The following is a 21,030-nucleotide window of genomic DNA, read 5'->3' as shown; positions in this document are numbered from 1 at the left end:
AGGTTGTGAGATTTATACTGATAAGCAAGGGTAAAGACGAACCCGAAGCGCCACTGGACATCCTATTAGCCAACGTTGGATAAGTGCCTACCTGCCAAGGGAATCGCCGATCTGACCTACCTCAGTAACTCGTTGGCGAGAGGGATGGTCTGGCGGGTGAGTGAATACTACACCCAAAGTGACCACCAGGCTATCTTTTTCGACATCAGAAACAGAAGTGGAAAAAACAGGATAGCTGATAGTTGATGTTCCTGGCTTTAGAAAGGAGTCACAGTCCGAAGGGGAAGTGAGCCAGCGATGTCAGTGGGTAACTAAGGTATGATACTGTACAATGCCGCGACGGAAGTTCCTTCATAGTAGGCAACCAAACTACTGGTGAAACCAAGAAATTGCGCTGTTGAGAGCATCCTGTTTGTGAGCGAGGAGGCTTTGTCAAAGGAGAAGAGGAAAGCCTGAATATCGGTAATCGGAAAATGAATATCGTGATCTTCGCAGGAGCCTTAAGAAGGCTATACGGAAAAGTAAGCAAAATTGCTACAAGCAGTTGTGCCTTCAGGCAAATACAAACCCGTGGGGTGCTGCTTAGAAGGTTGTAGTGAACAAGATTGGTGAACGAACATCATGATGTGGCCGCGACTCAAAATAATCGCAATCTTTTTCCCAGAATAGGGAGAAAATTAATCTCAGCCAAAGGTTCCAAAGGTACGTCTTCTCACTAACTATGAAAGATCTGTCAACGAATTTGGGATAGCAAGGTTTCTGGATTGGACGAGATCTCGAACGACGCTTTGAAGTTCTGCTACCGAAACACGGCACGGCATAATATTCCAAAATTTTCCATAATTAAGCCCATCACCTTTATATGTCATAGTGGCAATGAGGCAATTTTTATTAAATTTACAGATTTGTAAGATTAAAGTATCCTTCCAAAAATGCAAATTTGAACAGTTATATCTTTAAAGTGATGATGATCTTAGCAATTGAAAATTATCCATTTATAAGAAATTTTCTGCATTTTTCGAAAATGATATCAAATCTAAGATTAGATTATTGAGGGAGTGGGAAACTGTGATTTTTTTGGGAAGATCAAGCTTTTTGGCACTATTTACGAAAAATGCTATAACTTTGTAACAGTAGAAAATAGAGTACCCATTCCATGGACCAATTTTCCTCAAACAAGTGGTACCATCCATCATTAAAATTGACACCATCATTAACAGGACACCATGTATAATGACGACGTCATATACGTCTTAGGGTGCAAAAAATTTATGTGAAATGCAAAACTTTGACCTTCTACAACTTCTATAATTTGCCTTCAAACCTTCCAAAATTATGGCTTATATTATATTCTGATGCCAAAATGTTGCACGTAAGGGGAATTTTCACGTAAATTTCAAAAATATGGTAATATACTATTATTTAATTTATTTGTACAGATATCAGAACGGAATGTATTTTGAAGCTTAGATTTCGTATAGAAACATTACAGTGATTTTTTCCAGGCCCGTCTCATTTGTTGGAGCATAAATTTTGAGCCCTCACTTCCATATTTTCCTCCGAATATCAGAAATACGCACATTTTCAAAAAATACTAGTCGAGCCCTTTCATTTGATAGTCCACTTGACTATATTCTGTGAAAATATTTTATACCCCCTTTCGCATATATGGGGATCCCCCAATCTTCCTCCCAAATGATGTCACTCGCCGCATGTGAAGGGACACACAGACCACATGTTCTCACCAAATTTTGTGACAATCGGTTCAGCCGTCTCTTAGTAAATCGAGTGTGACAGACAGACAGACAGACAGACAAACAAACAAACAGATAGAAATTGAATTGATTTTAATAAGGTTTCACGCAAAATCTTATGAAGATACAATCGAGAGTTTAATATACAGTTTTCATTATATTCATTGTAAAAAAGATTAAGCACCAACCTCAATATAGTGCAATAATAAAGTCTGGTGAAAACATCACCCACTTGATTTGCTCCAAACATACGATAAATTTTCCTCGCCATTATTCTATCTTTATCATAATTCACAACCAGAACAAATAGCCCTTGACATCACACACATGACATGTTCACATACATAATATCGCATATGAAATCCATTATTATATCCTTCCTGCCTTCCTGTTTTCCTTCCTTCCTTATCATATGCAGCAGAACATGGTTGGCTTTATCAATAAACAATATAAGTATGGCCATCCATATATCAAATACGTCACTTTATATACGTATGGAATGGTTATAGATATAAACATAAATATTGAATATTTACATTGCATGTATGCACGTGTGTATGCTGTATATATTCGTAAATAGCGTCAAGTGTCTGTATTCCTTTTATATCCAAGTTAACAAACTGTCGACACCAGAATGCTTGATGCTTTGGCCTATTTGGCAAATTTTGATATGAAGTCTATACTCCATCTCGACTGGAATTATCGTTGGGATTATATCCTGAATGTAAAGAGAACCTCAAGTCCTTAATAATATAACAATATCCGAAAGCCACTCGTGATAAAGAAAGATATTCAGTGGGACATGGCGAGTTATGACAAGGGTTCATTTTGATGAAATGAAAGATTGTTCTTCCAAAATAATATTTCTTATAAAAGAAGCTGAATGTATTCACACACGCGTGCACACATAACATGCACATATGTATGTATTCTCGTGAAGTAGATATTATCTACATAAAAAGTATTCGCAACATTTCACTGTAAACAAGTCACGAAATATTTTGAATTTAAAGTGAACTTGATATAGAAAGATACTTTTTGCCGCAAAAGGGATGCTGAATTAAAAAAAAATAACATGAGGTATGTATCAGCATATCTACCTCAATGACGTCAGAAATATATTTTAGATCAGGACATATCGAAGAGTAACGTCCTTTCCATTCCTCTTATCTACCATAATCTTGGTGAGCAGATTAGGAATTCCGTCGAGAAGCTTGAGGACGAGAGACCTTTTTTTCGCCAACAAATGAGAAATGCAATTGAGAGCATTAGAACTATTTATAAATATTTATATTTATAAATATTTATAAAATAAGGAGTTAAAATCTCCGTGCTCAAGAGAAAGCATACCCGGAATGGAGACTCCTCAAATTCTAAACATAAGCAGGAAATGACACGGAAGGTGAAAAGGGACAATGCAGTTAGGCAAGCAAACGTTATACATAAGTTAGAAACGGCTGGACTATGGACGAAAGTGACGCAGAAGTGAATAATGAAAAGAAATACCATGGCTCAATGCTATTTAAAACAAGTTGAAATGCCAGAAGCTGGACGCTTCGGGTATGAAGGCTTTGTATTCATCTTCTGTGAGATTCTAGGCTCGTTTTTCCATTCGTACATCGCTAAAAATTCAAAATATTCCTCCAAATCCGCCCTTCACACGTCATACGTGTTTTGCAGTCGGATGAATTTAGAGGCCTAGACTTTGTATAGATGCACCATTGTGATGGTTTTCAGATATTTTGGTTGGATAAGTTCTGAGAACCAGACCTGTTATACTGTTTGGGGCATGCATTTTGAGCCCTCACTTCCCTATGATTCACCCAATATTAGAAGTAAGTCCACTTTCAGTACTAATCAAGCCCTTTTATTTGATACCCCACATGACCATATTCTGCGAAAGAAAATGTAGGCAACCCTTTCTCATGTTTGAGGAACCTCCCGCCCCCCCTTACGTTTAACAGAAAATGGCATCAATTGTCATGCTGAGCGATTTAAATACCTCAGGTCAACGCTATCAGCCAATTGAGAATTGCGTTATGAAATTGCTTCACGCGTAACGCAACTTGGATGAAATGGTGTTCCATGGTGTTTGTGATTGACGTATCAACAAAGGTTTCAAATCTAAAATTTATTGTAATGTCGTCCGTCTTGTCGTTCTATATGGTTCTGACCTATACCTTGATATACCTTGTCATGCATTCTTCTGGTTCATCCAAGTTTTCCCTACATTTAAAGCTAACTTCTTATCTTGTACTAAACAGATATGTAGAGATCCAGGAATCGGAAGGCATTGCGAAAACTCGATTTATCCCAATGATTGTTCCAATGTTTCACCTTAACCCACCACACTACGGATACATACGGCACATCCGCCTAACGAAAGCAATATAAATCCTGCCTGGGGCCTAAGTCCCCATGGTGCGGCAAAGGTCCGCCTACAGGGCCCATAAGCTGTGAGAGCTCATTTCATCTTTACCTACAGGGTGATGATGTCGAAAATCAAGAAGAAGCAAATAGTCCCACATTGTTGACACCAGTAGTAAAGGCATTGCTCCCATTACGATGATCGAACGCAATGATTGAAACAATCAGAGGACTCAATTCTAAGAACATACTAAGTATCACAGAAGGTGAACCGCTTACATTATGTAAGAAAATAAGCGACAAGTACACACGAGGACCTGATGCTATTACGAAGAAAGCAATGAAATCTACTGTCCATATAAGACCGACTAATCAAGAACGGGAAAGGACAACATTGATAGTGAAATGGTAGACCCAATGGAATAACTCAGCGAAAGTCCGGTGAATACGTAAGTTAATTCCAATCATATGACCATGATGGTTACCGTAAATAACTATACGAGCAGGAGGAAGATGCAAGCTGTATCCTTTTGTATTCGCTTCGCGTCGTGGAGAACCAACATTCCGAGTGCTCTTCCTGGAGGAGCATATGCTACAATCGGAGGACCAAATTGACGGTATTTGTTTTCTGTATAAAATGCATAATTTCTAAAATCTCTTCATCATAATTTGTATACTCGAATGGTTTCTAGTATTTGATAAGGACTGCCGAAACCATAGGCGACTCTTTCACTATTTGCACTCAGTCTGTTGCGTAAGTTCCACCTTAACCATGAGTTCGAGGTTTGGTCATGCGGCGTAACATTGCTGACCACGAAGGAATGGTAGAGCAATAGAATGATCCAAAAAATTACCTAAATATGGCCTTTGAAGATCCCCTTTTTACCACGCGCCGAATTTCTCACTAACGTGGATGCTACACTCGAATACTCAAAAACCCCGAAGAATTGCGTCGTGTTCATCTCAAATAATACTTACGGGATGTCTTCGCAGTTACGTTATGTTCAATTTGATAATAATACGAAGTAGTAAGTTCAATTAGGCGAAAGTATGCATTTCATACAACCTCATTTTGATGCATATGTTAACTAATTCAATATTCGCGTTTGGTGGCTTAAAGTTCCGCAATTTTTATGGTAGTCAAAAGGTAGTATAGGTCCCAGAACGAAAACGTGGATTGTTACTCATGATGGAGCGGAAAGCCTTGGAAACGCCTGCTGAACCAACTCCAATAACTCTACTACCAAAATCTATCTCCACCTCGACGTGGTGATCGCAGGCAGTTTTTTTCTAACGAGAAGCTGCAAACGGAAAAGAGTGAGACGAATATCCCGCGCCTAATAACAGACAATTTGTACCAACTGGTCCTCGAGGTTGGGGGTTAGCTACGGCTGAGAACACTACGAAACCACAAAAGGAGCCCAGACTGGATGGACGACGAACCCGGCAACCAAAATTGACTAACGATTTGCGCATTCTCTCAGAGAATGGGCCTCGATACCCTGTTCCAATATAAGGCCAATATAACAGCGTTGCAAGAGACGCGCTGGATAGGGATCGGTTTCCTGGAGAAAGGCTACTATAATATGTATTATATATACCATATATTATATATTATACTGGTCATCCATGTGATCGGAGTAGGTCTCTAAGTTAGCCAAAAAATGATACTGCTGTTATCAACTTTGAAAATATAAGCGAAATGCTATTTACTCTGCGTTTGCGAGGGAAATTTAGAAATACTCGTATACCTTCTTCGAGGCAATAGAGCAGACCTTCGAAGCTTATCCCAGGTATGAGATCAAAATTATACTTCAAGATTTTAACAGCCAGGAATATGGATTACTATTTCGTTGACATAGTGCTTCGGGCACGAATTACAACACTGCCTAGAATCTCCTCTGACAATCAGATGAGAGTGACTATTAAAGTCATCCATAACGAAGCCCTCCGTAAAAGCTATAAGGAGAAATGAATACCGCAATTGTCGCGGTTTGAAGATGAATCATGGACAAATGATCTTCACAACCACCTAAGGAACGTTATCATCGATATGGTCACAAATAGATTTGACTTCAGTCGCAAGAAAGTCGCAACGGATGATTCGACGATGAATGTAAGCTAGCAGCGGAACGGAAGAGTACTACATACCAGGAAATGCTGCACTCTATGGGACCAAACTCCCAGGGTCTGTGAACTCGAGAAGTACAGGAAGCAGCCAATAAGACAGGATGAAGCCTTATACATCTAGGTGATCATTGTGCCGAGATCTGATTTCCAAAAGTATGAGCATATTGGAACGATGGGTTGAATAATTTGGTGAACTACTCAATAACCAGAATATCGGAGAGCTGGAGCAAACACGAAGAAACAGTCCGTGCAATTAATCGGTTTCAGAATTATAAGTCGCCAGGAGCCGATGGAATTATAGTCGAATTGGTTGAATATGGAGGTGACCACTACACCAAGCGGCCCATCAACTTATGCTGAAGGTGTGGGACAGCCAAGCAATGCCTGACGACTGGCAAATAAGCATTTTCTGTTCTATATATAAGGAAAATGGGGATATCACGCAGTAAAACTAGGCGGGATAGATCAGATGGCAAAACTGTTGGAATATGGCCACCAGTTGCACCATCTTTTCATCGGCTTCAAAATCCCCTATGATAGCATAGTCAAGGTGAAACTGTACACGGCCATGAGAGAATTCAGTATCCCGATGAAATGGATAAGACTAACTAGGTTCATGCTGACCAATGTTCGAGGCCAGATAAAAGCAGCGGAGTCAATCTCGAGACCATTTAACATCCACAACGGTTTAAGACAAGGGGATGCCCTGTCATGCATCCTCTTCAACCTGGGCCTGGGAAAAGTGATCCGTCATGCTGGCGCTAATGCGGGAGGTGCTATCCTCTTCAAGTCCACCTAACTACTGGCCAATACGTACGATATTGACATTGTGGGAACAATAACTAGAGACGAACAATCTACTTTCATCCAGATCGAGCAGGCGACGCATAGTGTGTTGTTTCATCAATTTAGCTGGCCAAAAGTAAGCTCTGAAAAACTTATTGTTTTCTTAAAAAGCATGTGCATTTACGTTTCTAGGTCCCTTAGAAGTAATATGTATCAATGTAGACCCCTTTTCAACATTGGAATGAAGGGCACACATCTGAAGTAGTTGACAAAATAAGTCTGATTTGCGATATTTGATCAACCATAGGTGATAGTTGTTAGGGTCTTAAATATTTATTCAACCAAGAATACCTCAAAATGAATTATGGTTCGCTTAAGAACAGGTAAGTGTGCATTTAATTCATGTTTTAATTTTCTTATATGATAACTGTTAACCGAGTTAAACTTCGTTTATAATTGTGAGGTTTTATCGTCTTATTTTTGAGAAAGTCAAAAAGTGCCAAGGTTTCTGTTATACTTCAGGGTATTTCCCTGCAATTATTTTGGTTGCAATTTAAAGACTAGGATTCATGGATGACCATCCAATAAAGAGCGGCCACGCATATCCACAATCTTATCAGTTTTGGTACCATTTGAGAGACACTACATAAATTTGAAAAGTTAAGCTTTTCATTTTTAGTGTTAGTTTATTCTATTTCTGTTTGATTCACCGAGAGTGAAGACATTTACCCGCTTACAATTATTTAGAATAATGGAGCGTCAAAATTTAGGAAGTTTTGACGAAAATTTAGAATTTATGCAATATTATTTATTAAATTATGATAATTTTGAAAAGGAAGATATGAAAGAAATAAAATAAAAATTTTCGTATTTGAAGTCAGAATTCAAATGAAGATGGTTAGAGGTACAAAAGAAAAGTAATTTATTTGTTAAGAGAAATCATTGATGTTGACGGTAAACAACCTGCAAGTCGATCTACTATAAGCTCTAACGAGTTAAGTGCGCGAACCAAAGAAGACTGAAGAGTTAAGGAACTTATGCTACAAAAATCAGTTAGACGGAGAAGGCAAAAAAATGTGTCTTAAGTAATGGAGAATTTAACCAGTTCTCCCAGTAAACCAAAAAATATAGGAATCCATATTCGCTGAAAGTTAATGCAGGCTCTATCTATCATAGTTGAGGGTGGTCTTATGAAATCTTATGAAATCGTCCGGAGTATTAATAAACCTTACTATCAAACAAAGGAAACAACAAATTCAGAACGGCTTTAGAAAAAATCCCGGATTTGGTAATACCACTGCTGGAAACACCAGTGGAAGGTTTTCCATGACCCAATGATTGCGTCCGAATTATTAGGTATTGGTCAACATGTCATGCATTGTTTTAAAATAATATTAGAAACTGTATCTTCTGACCATAAAATTGACTGTAAAAAGTTTTCCGAATACACCATGGAAAGTGCCAAACTGCATGTTCACTTGCATCCATTGCATCCGATGTCTCCAACAGTACAAAAAATTCTTGTTTATGATGCAATCGAAATCGAACAGGCTTACTACCAACTGGTCAATTTTCCGATGAAGCAGGAGAAGCAAGAAATAAACATTTTCGTCTGTATCGTCTGTAATTTTGCCCGGAAAGCCAAGGACAATACTTATGGTAGAAACAAAGAAAGAAGTGGGAAACCCGTCTGAGACGGAGCAATGACGTAGGCCAGGACGCCAGGCAGCTTTTAGGGATATCGAATTGCTGGACCTCGCCACAGAACTGGGATGTTTAGAGTTCCTTACTAAGGCAAGCCTAGACTGGATACCGGTTGTTACGCCGTTGATAATGGTAATGCTGATGATAATGAAACTTGTTGTTGTTGTAGGTTTTAGTTATCCCACGACGTCCCGGTAGGCTAATAGAGCTAAGTTCACTGGTCCGGTCCACGACGGTCGTACGTAATGATGAAATTTGGTCACGCTCGTTGTAGGTTAGGTAACCCACGTATGTTTCAATACGTTTTGTGTCAACACTTGCAAGAACAATTGTGCCGGAGCCTGTCCAAACAGGCAGGACACGTTTTACAAGTTGAGACACAGCTAATGTTTTTATATAATTTTGTATTGTATTATACAACATATTACTTGTTTTAGATTTTGTATTATTTGCAACTTCACGTTTTGTTATTATGTCAGCGTGTAATAATAAGACGCAGGAAGATGAAATAAGGGATATATGGATGGGTGGAATGAACTAAGAAGGTTCCTCTAGGATAGTAAATGTCTTGTGGCTTCCGATATTCACATTTTCTCACAAAAAGCAAGGTAAAAGAAATATGAAATAAAACGTGAGTGTGGAGGCATAGTCTTAAAGCTTGATTATTTTAGAAAGCTGATCAACTCCTCAATCTGGAGTTGGTTTCCTTCTTTAAAAAAAACTCTTGGGGATTTGAAAGACTCTTTCCAGCTGAATTCTTAGTGACACTTTGTCTTACACTCAAAAATAAGGTAGTCTATTATTTCCTGCACGCCACACTTTCGACAATTGTCATTGTTGATTTTGCCAATCTTCCGAAGGAAATGTTTTCTGTAGACATGGTTTGTGTAAAGTATATTGAAAGTTTTTACAATTATTGCATTATTTGTTGAGATTGTTGAGTTCCGGAAAGACTACCGGGAAATCTTTGCCTTTTAATCTCTACGTTGCCTGGTATTCTACTTGCCAGTCCTTCTTAACCTTCCGCTGGCAACATGATTTTTGTAACTAGGGTAGGTAACATAGGGTGATGCCTCACTCCAAGGAGTTATTAAGTAGTTTCTTCTTTTTGTTTATGCGTTTATTTACAGTTAAAACATCATTTAAATTATGAAAACATGATTAATACGTGTTGTTTAAGTAAAAGTCTTAATTGCTGAAGCAGTTTGTGCACACCTCTTTGCGATGATCACTGCACGCAGGTTTCCCGCATTTTGTGCAGGCAGTTTTGACTTTTCTATCTTGATTTCTGGAACAAATATGGCATCTGGACTGTTTTTTGCAATTTTGCAGAGAAGTTCTGCGTTTCTGCTTCTTCTAGTGGCCGTTTCTTGCCGAAATACTGTGTAATATCTTCAGTGAGTTTACGAGGCAAGTTCTTGTTGAGACGTCGTTCAACATGAGGTTTGAAAAGCTCCTGAGCTAAACTTTTAAAAAAATTCTTTCCTGTTATTTTTTCCTCAGGATCCGCAAGTTTGTACAGAATTAACGCATTTATGCCTGCCTGATCAAAAATACCGTACATCATGCGAAGACCCCAGTGCCTAGTACATTTTGAGACACTATATGCATGAACCATTTTGTCGAAAGTTTCTACACCACCTTTGGTAGAATTGTAAAAGTAAATATCTTTGGCTTCTTGGTGACCTCATTTTCATCTTTCTGGTCATGCATTGCAGAGATCAAAATAACAGGTTTGTTCTTTTTAAGGGTGAAAGAGTCAATGGTAGTCCTCCCATCAAAATCGAACTGAGCTGACAGGACTGGTTTATTTTTGTTCGGAAGAAAAGAAGGTGGAATTTCTCGCTTATTTTTGCCCATTGTTCCAACAAGTGTCAGACAAAATTTTTTTAGCTCTTCTTCTGCCAATTGAACCGAAGTGAACCAGTTGTCACAAGTTATGTTCCGGTTGCTTCTTCGCACAGTTTCTGCTAGGGTTTTTACATAGTAGGAAGGAGGACTATTCGTTGTGTTGCGATTCCCCTTTCCAATGACATCATCCAATGACATCATAGAATGACATCTGGCCGTATTTGTCAGGTTTAGAGGCTATATATACACCTTGAAAGAATATTTCCTTCCCCAAGGAATTGTTCATCAATCGTCAAATGCATGTGAGGGGTATAGTTCTTGCGACAATTATCAATAAAAACAGACCACAATGCGCGAATGGGTGCAAACTTGTCAGACTTGTCCCGTGTATTTCTGTCATCAAATCTAAAACAAACAACCAAAAATTTGAATGGCATTTCGCTCATGACAAGTCTATATTCAAAGGATCCTGACCACATTTCTTCAGTGCCCAGCTAAGTACAATATTCCAATAAGAGACTTTATTTTAATTTCATCTATTTCATGAACGAATCGATGGCCGGAATACTTTGCAGCCCGAATACCTATTTCAATGTTTGTGTACTGAACAATTATTTCAATGATGGTTTGGACAATAAGCAAGCTTAGAAAACTAAGTTTGGATGAAACCTTCAAAGTCGTCTTTGCTTTTGGTATTTTTACAAGGTTGCAAGCCTGTGTTCTGGGTCGTTTAGATGGTGATAGTGACCATTTATGGCCATTCTTACCTTTCACAATATTCAAAACGTATTCCGTTTCATCCTCATCATCAGAAGACTCCTCTTCGGTTTCGTCTGAAGCTGCACGATCTGTCATCACTATATCCTCTTCATCGCTTGACGAATGTTCATCAGAGAGTTCATTTTCAGCATCACCAAAATAACTACATTGATAGAACACATTGTAAACACAAGAAATCAAGCAAACCTCAATAGTAAGCACCACCCATAGTACATCCTCAGCTGCAAAGGACGAAACCATGGTGCTTCCGCTGTTTAAGGCTGCATCTGCTGCTGAGTGCGCCATCTTGTTCAACATAATTTCACTTGCTGGGCACCATAAATATATCTCCTCGAAGTTAGAACTCCCAATTGCGTCAATTATTTCCCAGACAATGGGATGGAATATCTGGTGTCTTGCTTCTCCAGAAGAGTGCAGGCTTTTTTGAATCTGTGATTATTGCTCTCTTCATTTTTGATCACAGCTGGAGGGCGCAGCCGATCTAGCTGCATCAGTTCCATATATGGCAAAACCTATTCTAACTACCCAACTGTTCCTGTTCGCATTCCTTCCCTGCGCTGACCAATTCCAGACCAGTAGGCTTCCCACTCTTTTTTCGTCTTCGTAGATCTTGAAGTTATTAAGGTTTGGTGGAAATTCTTGTAAGTTATCGATAGACCAGGGGAGGGGGGGGGGGAGGGCAGGGTTGAATGAAGGATAATAAAACAAAATGTAGTAGCATGTAGTAAGCATATGGACAAAAAAAAACTATTGGAAATACCCTTTACCCAACAAGGAGTATAGTGTGTGCAACCTTTTTATTCAAAAAATTTCCGCCAATCTATTTATGTCGCCATTATTTCAAATTTCAACATTATTGACAAATCTTTTCTGAAATTGGATATTTCCGTCTACCTGTTTGATTTTCTTCACTGATTTGATATTTCAGGAATATATTTATGGATTTCAGGTGCTCTCATATTTCAATTGAAACAAAGGACACTGGCATTCAAATCTAAAACGCAAGTCTACAATTATCCAATTTAAAAGCTATAAATAAGCAATATTACATTTAAGTTTATCTTACCATCTTAATATTTACGCAGTTCCCCTAAATACCGCTGGAATTGCCAAGAGGCACTTACCAATACCACATTTCTCTTCTTGATACTCCTGATACAGTGGATTATCGATTAACTTTATTGGAGTGGTGAGAACACACAAGAAGATGACGGTAGACTTTCTCCACATGAATGGCTCCGTGTTATACTTGAGCAAACAGGTTCAAAGCAAATACTTAATAGAATGAATACACAAAGTATGTCGTATGGAAATTTGATATAGTTTCCATACAAAATTTGAGTTTTCCAATTTTCTTAGGAGACAGTTTGCTGTTAATTTGTGGAGCTTTCTTTTGCAAAAAAGAAAGAAAATCAGAAAATATCATATGACCCTGTTACATTTTTAGACACAAATAATTGTGAACTCACTGAACTTTTTGAGAAGAATGAGATTTATTTTAAACTCTAAGTGCGAAGGAAGTTAATTCAGGGAGAATATCTTTAGATATGAAGATAATGAAGATGAATGAATGAAGAAGATAATGAATGAAATGAAGATTGAGAACGCTGAAGGTCATCCTTTCTATGGCTTGAATTTTGAGAGTTTTCCGAACTGAGTAGAAGACTCTCTAAGTTTCGAGTAGAGTCCAGGTGCCAGGTTTTAAAACCCTTTGGCATCACAAGCAAAGCTGGAAGAGACTGCTGAATGTTGAGTCCAGATCAAGCCCGATCATCCACTTTGGATTAGTGGCGTGTATGTGGGGCAGCGGTTTAACGGAAAATATAATAAAATCCGAATTCAAGCCTGAACCAAATCCCAAGTCAAGTTGTTATTACCATGATAAAATCGAGGAGGGAAAGACTTGTTTATAAAAGGCGGACTTTGGGTACAGACGATCCCGAGTTACAAACAGTATTGTATGAAAACAGAAAGGGAAAAAGAAAACAACTACGTCCGGAGGGTTCAGTTGTTGATCGGCTTCAGGCAATATACTTTCAATTAAATTATTGCCTGGAAATCCAGCATCACACAATAAGAACAAAAATAACAGAGATGCGAGTGCCATGGCCGAAAGGGATGATCCACGACGAATCGCATCCTCGGTCGATGTCCCTTCTGCCTCAGATGTATGACGAGGCGCGGCTTTCGAGTTTCCTTCCCTGCCTTGACATCCTCAGGCTACTTTATTGGAGGATACCGCTACATTCCCGAGCTTGGCGTTCAAGCACGTGTTGACGGAGAACTTCGATTGAGCTTCAATATTTGCGGCGGACCTTCACGGGCAGTTTCGCCATCTTTTAGGTGTTTTGATATGGCTGTCCCCTCTTGGTCGTCTGCGGCCACTTAGGCTGACTATCGTAATATCTTTGTTTCATCACAAATGCGATCCGTCGTGGATCCTCCTGTTCGATCGCGGCAGTCGTGTCCGGAGTTTTACGACTCCGCGCACCCGAACGAGCCGTTATTTTTATTTATGAATTTCAGGTTTATCTCGCACGTTGGTTATTTCGATTTCGAGGTGGGCAAAAGACCTTGAGTTTGGTAATTTAAACAGTTTCCACAAACATACCTTAGTCCAGAAACACTGACTTTACCCTTGAAAGCAGGCAGACAACGTCCAAAAATGGAAAAACTCTAAAAGACTCTGTTATGGACACGCCAAATTGTTGGATTACCCACTACGTGGAACCACCATTAGGTATTGCATCACGGGGCGCCCTAGCTAGGTCTCCTGTCTTCTATCCGCAGTGATGGTAACCGGACTTTCCTGACTTCATCCGCCAGGCATTCCCCAGACCTCCTCCCTTCCAAGTCCAATGACTATTTTTTGACGGGTCCCACCGTTGTTGCCATCTGCTTTTAGATCTCTTTTTTTTGTGGTTTTTCGCCCGCGATAAAGAAGAGGTTGATCTGGCGTGACATATGTTCATCTTCTCGTTTGGCAAGATATCAATTGGCATCATTCCGGAAATGACAAATGCTACACGATCTGAGATGGTTTTGAAGGTAGGGACACCATTAAAGCCCCCTGTCCTTCTGTAGTTCACACTCAGTCTATGTGCATTGAATAAAACATGCAGCGCAATTTCCTAAACTGGAACTGCATACAACAACTATGAGCAGCCTGCAAATATGTCCCGGATCTCCTACGTTTGACATCATTCTTGCTATAGCTATACTCGTGGTGAATGCTTTTCCACGAGTTTACTCTATGTGCTGCGTAAAATTATGTTTTGAGTTTACTAACATATATCATCACTTCTAAGTATTTTATTACCAGCGCTCTCCAACCAAGCCATAACAGCACTGATTGCTCAATTATTCAGACAACTCAGCATTTTCGAGATGATTTGCGGCCACAACCAATGCTATGTCGACAATGTAATCCACCACCACGGCCTTCTCTGGAACCGGAAAGTTAAGTATTTCATTGTACTTGATGTTCCACAGTAGTGGCCCCAATACAGTGCCTTGTGGAACACTCGGGGACAACGTATTCCTTGAGTCTATCATTGGTATCATATCAGAGCGTCCGCTCTCGCAAGTAGCTATCGACGGAGACTTTCGGATAAGGTTACAATTGCCCGAATTGAGTGCATTGCTCACGTTCAGGGTCACGACCACGCAATATTTGCTGATACAACCCCTTCCGTGAATTGCATTTTCGACCAAGCCAGTAACCATTTTGATGGCGTCAATGGTTAGTCTGACTTTACGGAGCACATACTACCGATTTGAAGCCGATCACGACGAGCCGACCCCGCTTGTGAACGGGACAAAGGCTGAAGAAAAAGAAGAAGATACTACCGATTTGAAAGGCAGAATGCTGGGTGGATTGCTAAGCTAGCCGGTGAAAGCTTTTGAGGAGGGTATGTTTTCCGTGGTACCCAAACCTACATATTCCTGGATGGTGTGGCTAGAGAAAAAGTCAACATAATAACCCGATGGTTGCCTGAAGGCGATTGATCCTTAGGGGACAGCCCAACAGCTGGTGGAACAACGAAATCACAAGTTTGCAAATCGCTGTTTTCGGGTAGGGAGGCCTTACTAGAGGCTAATGGGAAAGCCCGGTGGCGACGGCCAAGAGGAGACACACATGCAACTGCATGGCCGCTTAAGAGAAGTCATTCGGAGGAGTAAAAAGAACTGCCTCAAACAGCTATGTGACCACGCCGATAAAAGCCTTGGGGCGAGGCCTACAAGGTGGTAATGAAAAGGCTGCGGTGGTTACCCCCGGTGACCTTCGCACTTCCTGAAACAGATCGCTCTGTTTCCTCACCCCAAAAGTAGGGGAAGGCAAACGGTTGTCCAGCTCAACGAAGGCATAATACCTCCAGCAATTGTGGAAAAGCTGCAGAAAATATAGTTGTAAATCTGGCAAAAGGCGCACAAGTTCCTGGCAACTGCTCTACCGTGTTAGCATTGAATGTCTAAAGTATATTTAACTCGGCCATCTGGAACAGAATTGAAGGGGCGTTGGCTGATATAGATGTTCTCGGATATTTAGCCAATCTGGATAAAAATTACCTCTCAGAGAGAACTCTCTGGTACGGGACGGATGAGGGCCCCAAAGAGTACATTGTCATACCGGGGGTACCACAGGGATCGGTACTGGGGTCTCTATTGTGGAATATCATGTATAATGGGGTGCTTATATTTCCCGTCTCAAAGTGGACTACGATTGTCTTCTATGCAGATGATATAGCTGTGATTGCTACAGCAAAATACCCTGAGGATGTGGAAGTCTACACGACGGAGACCGTGAGAACGGTAAAGTCCTGGCTAAAAAGAACCGGGTTGACCTTGGGGGATGCAAAAACTAAACGATCTTAATAACGAATCGTAGGAAAAAGAACACTGTGAAAGAGGAAGTCGGTGGATATAAGGTCGTGTCAAAGCCGGCTATCAAATATTTGGGGGTGATAATTGATACCGAATTACTGAGTTACTGAGTTTTGGAGAACATCTAGAGTATGTATGCCAAAAGGCAGTCAGTGCCTTCGCGAGTACGTATGCCAAAAGGCATGATATGGACAGGCACTTGGAACGTAGGAATGCGGCAAAGTCAGAGTCGAATGATCTCTGGCAACGCAGATGGCTGTTCCCAGCATTAGGGTGTGGCTTGAGCGTAAATATGGGGAGACGAACTAGCACCCAATTTCTTACGAGGCGCGGTGGTTGCTACAAGGAATATCTGCACCGTTTTGGTTTGGATAATTTGCCTAATTCTCCTAGATACAGTGGTATACTGGAGGATCCAGACTATATGGTGTTTTACTGCTAGAGCGAGCCCGGAGTACTTAGATGCGGATACGCTGAGGTGGAAGGGGGACTGGCTTACGGTTTCCTCCGGAATCGTGAAAATACAGGAGGAGATGCTGAAGGATGAAAGCCCAGAAGAGGAGAAGAACGAGTGGCATATCCACCCCGCGAAGTAATATCTAAATGATGGTCCTGCGGGGCTGTGACTGATGAATCTCACACACACTCGCTCCACCTCCGGCGTTGGTGTGGCGGAGCTATAACCAAGGTGTCTTTCTAACATTTGCCACTTCCATCTACGCCCAAAAAAGATGCAAGGTTGAAACATTTGGAATTAGGGAACTTAACTGTCGGTTGTAGGCTTAAACGACATTCTATAATTTATAGGTATACTGTAACCAGTAAAGGGATTCTTTTAGGAGGCAGTGCGACATCATTTGACAATATTATTTATTTATTTTCATCAAATGTTCGTTTGATATTTTTTAGACGGATTTAGAAGAAGATAAGACTAAATCGTTGCATCTGTTCTAAAAAGAAAAGACAATTAATCATAATCTGAAGGACATTCTCGGAAAGCCATAACGTTGCTTATCTAGATCTTTTCATAATTCAGTCAGTGATGGATATTTAACTTAACATCTCTAAGTAAATCATTTCATAGCCGTCACATCACGCTCCGTTTAATCTTCAGTAGATCCCTAATGGTATTTATATGTATCTACTTTGTATAATCTTTGCTGGTTGCTTTTCGCTAATTCCATTAGTTAGTTAAGTTGCAGTTTAGGATCAACCAGAAAGTCTTGAATGGGTAAATACTCCTAATCTCCGCCCTTCGTATAAATTGAATATAAACATCCATACATATGCCAGTGTATGTTATATATGTACACATTTACTTCTCTCATCTAATAGCAATTTGGTTTTAGGCAGAATAATCTTAATATAAATACCAGTGGAAGAATTCAACAAAATAAAAAGAATACGGATTTTTCGAAAAGGAGCATTTCTATTTGGTTGTAGGATAGAAGCTATTCAACTGGAGGCAACGAATGGGGGAAAGATAGGAAGCAATAAAGAGACATTCGAATCAAAGAAAAAACAAGGAGAAACCTTAATCCTCCCTTTGGCATTTAATTCTCATCTATGGCTTCTTGGCGTTGATGGATATAGGGGATGTTGGTAGTAGTCGGTATTTTAGAAATCGTCGTGGATTCAGTTTTAGATTTGTGGTCAGTCAATGCCTAATCCTTCGTAGTTTAATATCAGAGGTAATGTTACAAAACAAGAGGGATGAGATCGGGTTACTAGGGAGATTAAATACATACATACAGATTCGGGCCCGGGGTGAAAATTACGTGGAAAAACGTGCCCGGGATGAAACTTATACGGATCTGGGGTGGAAGTTGTGAAGGCCCTTTATTATGTATTCCCTTTTTCATTGAAATTTCTATTCCGAGGCCCCGGAAAACTCTGAGCCTAAGGGAATCCCCCAATCTTCTACCCCCTTCTCGGCAGACCTGCCTACATACATATTGCTGAAGATAATGTTCCTTTTCATTTTCGTTGTTATTTCGATTTATAGTAAGGAAACTCACTTCAAAAGATCCCGTGTATTCCGAGTTAATTTCATCAAACATTTGCATCGCTGGTTGGCTTTTTATATGAACGGCTTCGTACAGAACTTTCCGGTTTTTGATATGACTCCAGACGTCGTGCTACTAAAAGCAATCTTAACGCTTTGATTTTTACTAACGACCTCATTAGCCACACTTTCCCTTAATCTACAACACTCATTTACAAAACGAAACTTGAAAAATGCCTTAACTTACTACTTTCTCTGGATTCGGCAGAGTGACGACAACGGTCGTCTGGCGCTTTCATTTGCGGCTTTTTTCATCTTTTTATAGGATTCCCCTTAAGCCTATTCTTAGCTTTAGCTGTTGATTTTACCCATTTGGCTGGGCAAGAATGTAGGGGTTGCAACTGACTAATAACACCAAAAGAAAGTTGCATACGTACATACGTATCGGTTTAGGACGTTGTGAACGGATTTCATTACGCAAAATCTATTATGCCGGCTTCCTTCGTGAAAAATCGATAGAATGAAGTCATTTGGATGGAGAGGGAGGGTAAGTTTGACTCAGCTATATAGAATTATTTTGGAATTTTCCAAAGAGTTTAGGAATTTATGGTATACAGCAAGTTAACATTGGGGAGGAAATGTTATAAATATGCTGAAAATTCAGATTTTATGTTCGTATTATATACACCATATTTGTTTAGTAGAGCTAGTTGGAAAAAAAATAAACTTTTTTAGATGCCTGTCGAGTAATCTAGCGGTAGTACTCGCCCAGCAAGGATGTGCAGTGGATGGGTTCAAAACAAACGCCTTCAAATATGCCACACATTCAAATTGAGGAACACACCAGAATTACTTGAATTACTAGAGTTAAATAAGGAGTATGAAACCGGACGCCGTGAAATTTCAAAAAATATATATTGATAGTATCAATAAAGGTGTCATATATTTCAGGTTATTTCAAGAAATTTTGTGAGTTTTTCAAATATGTTATAGTTTTTTCTTTGTATTTCTACAGCTTGTTTTGATACTTCGCATCTCGAATGCATCGTGACCGAATCGTCCTGTTTCTTATACCAAATTATGAAGTGTTGTCGGTTTTCCTAATACTCTGGAGCCATCGGTGTCCCTTTGAATCCCCCTTTGGATAATCTAGAATCTTCCATTCTTTGAACATCGCCAGACCATTCGAACTTTCATAATTTTACCACCTTAGAGATAATATACCGTACAACTCTCTGTTGTACCTGCCACTCCAAAAGTCTAAGTCAAATTCTCAAGTTCGAATCCGCAACAATATTCAGGTCTGATAATTGTTTTTGTTCAACTGGCACCTGCTTTCTAGTTTGAGCCTGACCTTACGAAGGAATCTTGGAGGGCACAAAGGCTGAAAGGATTGGATCAGGCAGAGAAGTAGAACTGCTGAGGGGAAGAAACTGCAGGTGGACAACGATATGCAGGAAAGCGCCATGTGGGAAAAGGAGGATACTCCGGCAATGGCAAAGAACTCCAAAAACTAACGGAGCTAAAGTCGAGCACTAAAGAAACCCGTGTAAACCATCTCCATGCACGGGCCATCGGCAGTGATTGCAGGGGCCATTTCCAAGAACAACATAGAATAGTGCTGGCTCAAGAACCCTGGGTTTACCGGCGGTAGATTCGTGGTTCTCAAGGAGGAAATATGAACGCAATTTGGGACTTATTTTGCAAAAAATCAACCTTGTGGCTGTCTAAGTTCCACTGGGAGCCGGAGTGAGAACTCGGGAGGCAGTCGTGGTATCGGGCTACTTCTCAGGGCACGATACCTGGATCCTACCGGAGTTAGTCGTTAGACTGGTGAAATTCTGCGAGAGGAAGGCGCTGCCACTTCTCCCCGAAGTCTGCGAAAGAAGCGACACTAATCGAAGGGATGAGTAGCTTCTTGAATTTATTCTTAGCAATAAATTAGAAATAAAATCCAACAATCGTGATTAGCACTGGAAAAAAGGTACTAAACATAACTCTAGGGAATACTCCAATAAAAAGGCTGTTCGCGAATTGGAGAGTGTCGAATGAGCCCTTTATGTCGGATCACAGAATAATCACATTTGACATTGACGGCAACTCCGAAATAAAATGATTAATAAGAAATCCCAGGAGAGCGAATTAGGACTTCTATCCAAGGCACCTGAGCAACAACGTGGTTCATCGACAATGGGGTGGCGATATTAGTAAGGAACTGGAACTGGAACTGGAAGTAGTGGTAGAAAATTTCAACAAAGTTGTCATTGCCGCATATGAGACCAGCTGTCCGACTAAGACAGTAAAGTCATAAAAGGATATATCGTGGTAGAACGGAAACCTAGCCAGAATGAGAACAGAGGTGGGAAAACTCTTCAACCAGGAAAACAAACCGAAGACTGACTGAAGTACAAAAATACACTGACTGCGTATAGTAATGCGATCAGGCAAGCAAAACGGAATAGTTTCAGGAAATTCTGTGAAGGGCTAGAACAAACCACAGAAGCAACCAGGCTATACAAAGCTATAGCCAAAGACTGTCTTCTATCTGATGAAAGAAGATGAGACAGAATGAGGAGGACAGAGGACATATGCTTTTCAGAACTCTCGACAGAACTTACCGGGCAGGACGACTATCTGAAACAGCCTCATATCAGCTGAAGGATCTATTGCGGAATGCCATAGAAACAAAAGACGTAGCACTGTGTAAATTTTTTCCACATCAAAGGAGTGTTCGATGACACATCGCACACGGAGATACAAGACGCTCTA

At 40.1% G+C, this 21,030-nt stretch overlaps 1 protein-coding gene and 2 long non-coding RNA genes across 7 annotated transcripts in view; 2 read left to right on the top strand and 1 right to left on the bottom strand.

The window, feature by feature from the left end:
- The window catches only part of LOC119648103 (F-box/LRR-repeat protein 16), a 98,547-nt gene that overhangs the window by 56,421 nt on the left and 21,096 nt on the right, over positions 1-21,030 (bottom strand). The gene's annotated exons all lie outside the window — the stretch shown is intronic.
- Positions 3,969-5,310, top strand: LOC119648105. The gene is made up of 3 exons (XR_005249017.1): positions 3,969-4,570; positions 4,628-4,738; positions 4,814-5,310. It is a non-coding gene; the product is annotated as an uncharacterized LOC119648105 (long non-coding RNA).
- Positions 7,008-7,779, top strand: LOC119648104. Its single transcript, XR_005249016.1, has 3 exons — positions 7,008-7,173; positions 7,230-7,420; positions 7,597-7,779. It is a non-coding gene; the product is annotated as an uncharacterized LOC119648104 (long non-coding RNA).

This window comes from Hermetia illucens, chromosome 2 (genome assembly GCF_905115235.1).
Source record: "Hermetia illucens chromosome 2, iHerIll2.2.curated.20191125, whole genome shotgun sequence".
Classification (NCBI taxonomy): domain Eukaryota; kingdom Metazoa; phylum Arthropoda; class Insecta; order Diptera; family Stratiomyidae; genus Hermetia; species Hermetia illucens.
Note: the sequence above shows the minus strand (reverse complement) of the source record. Positions and strands in the feature narration are given on the sequence as shown.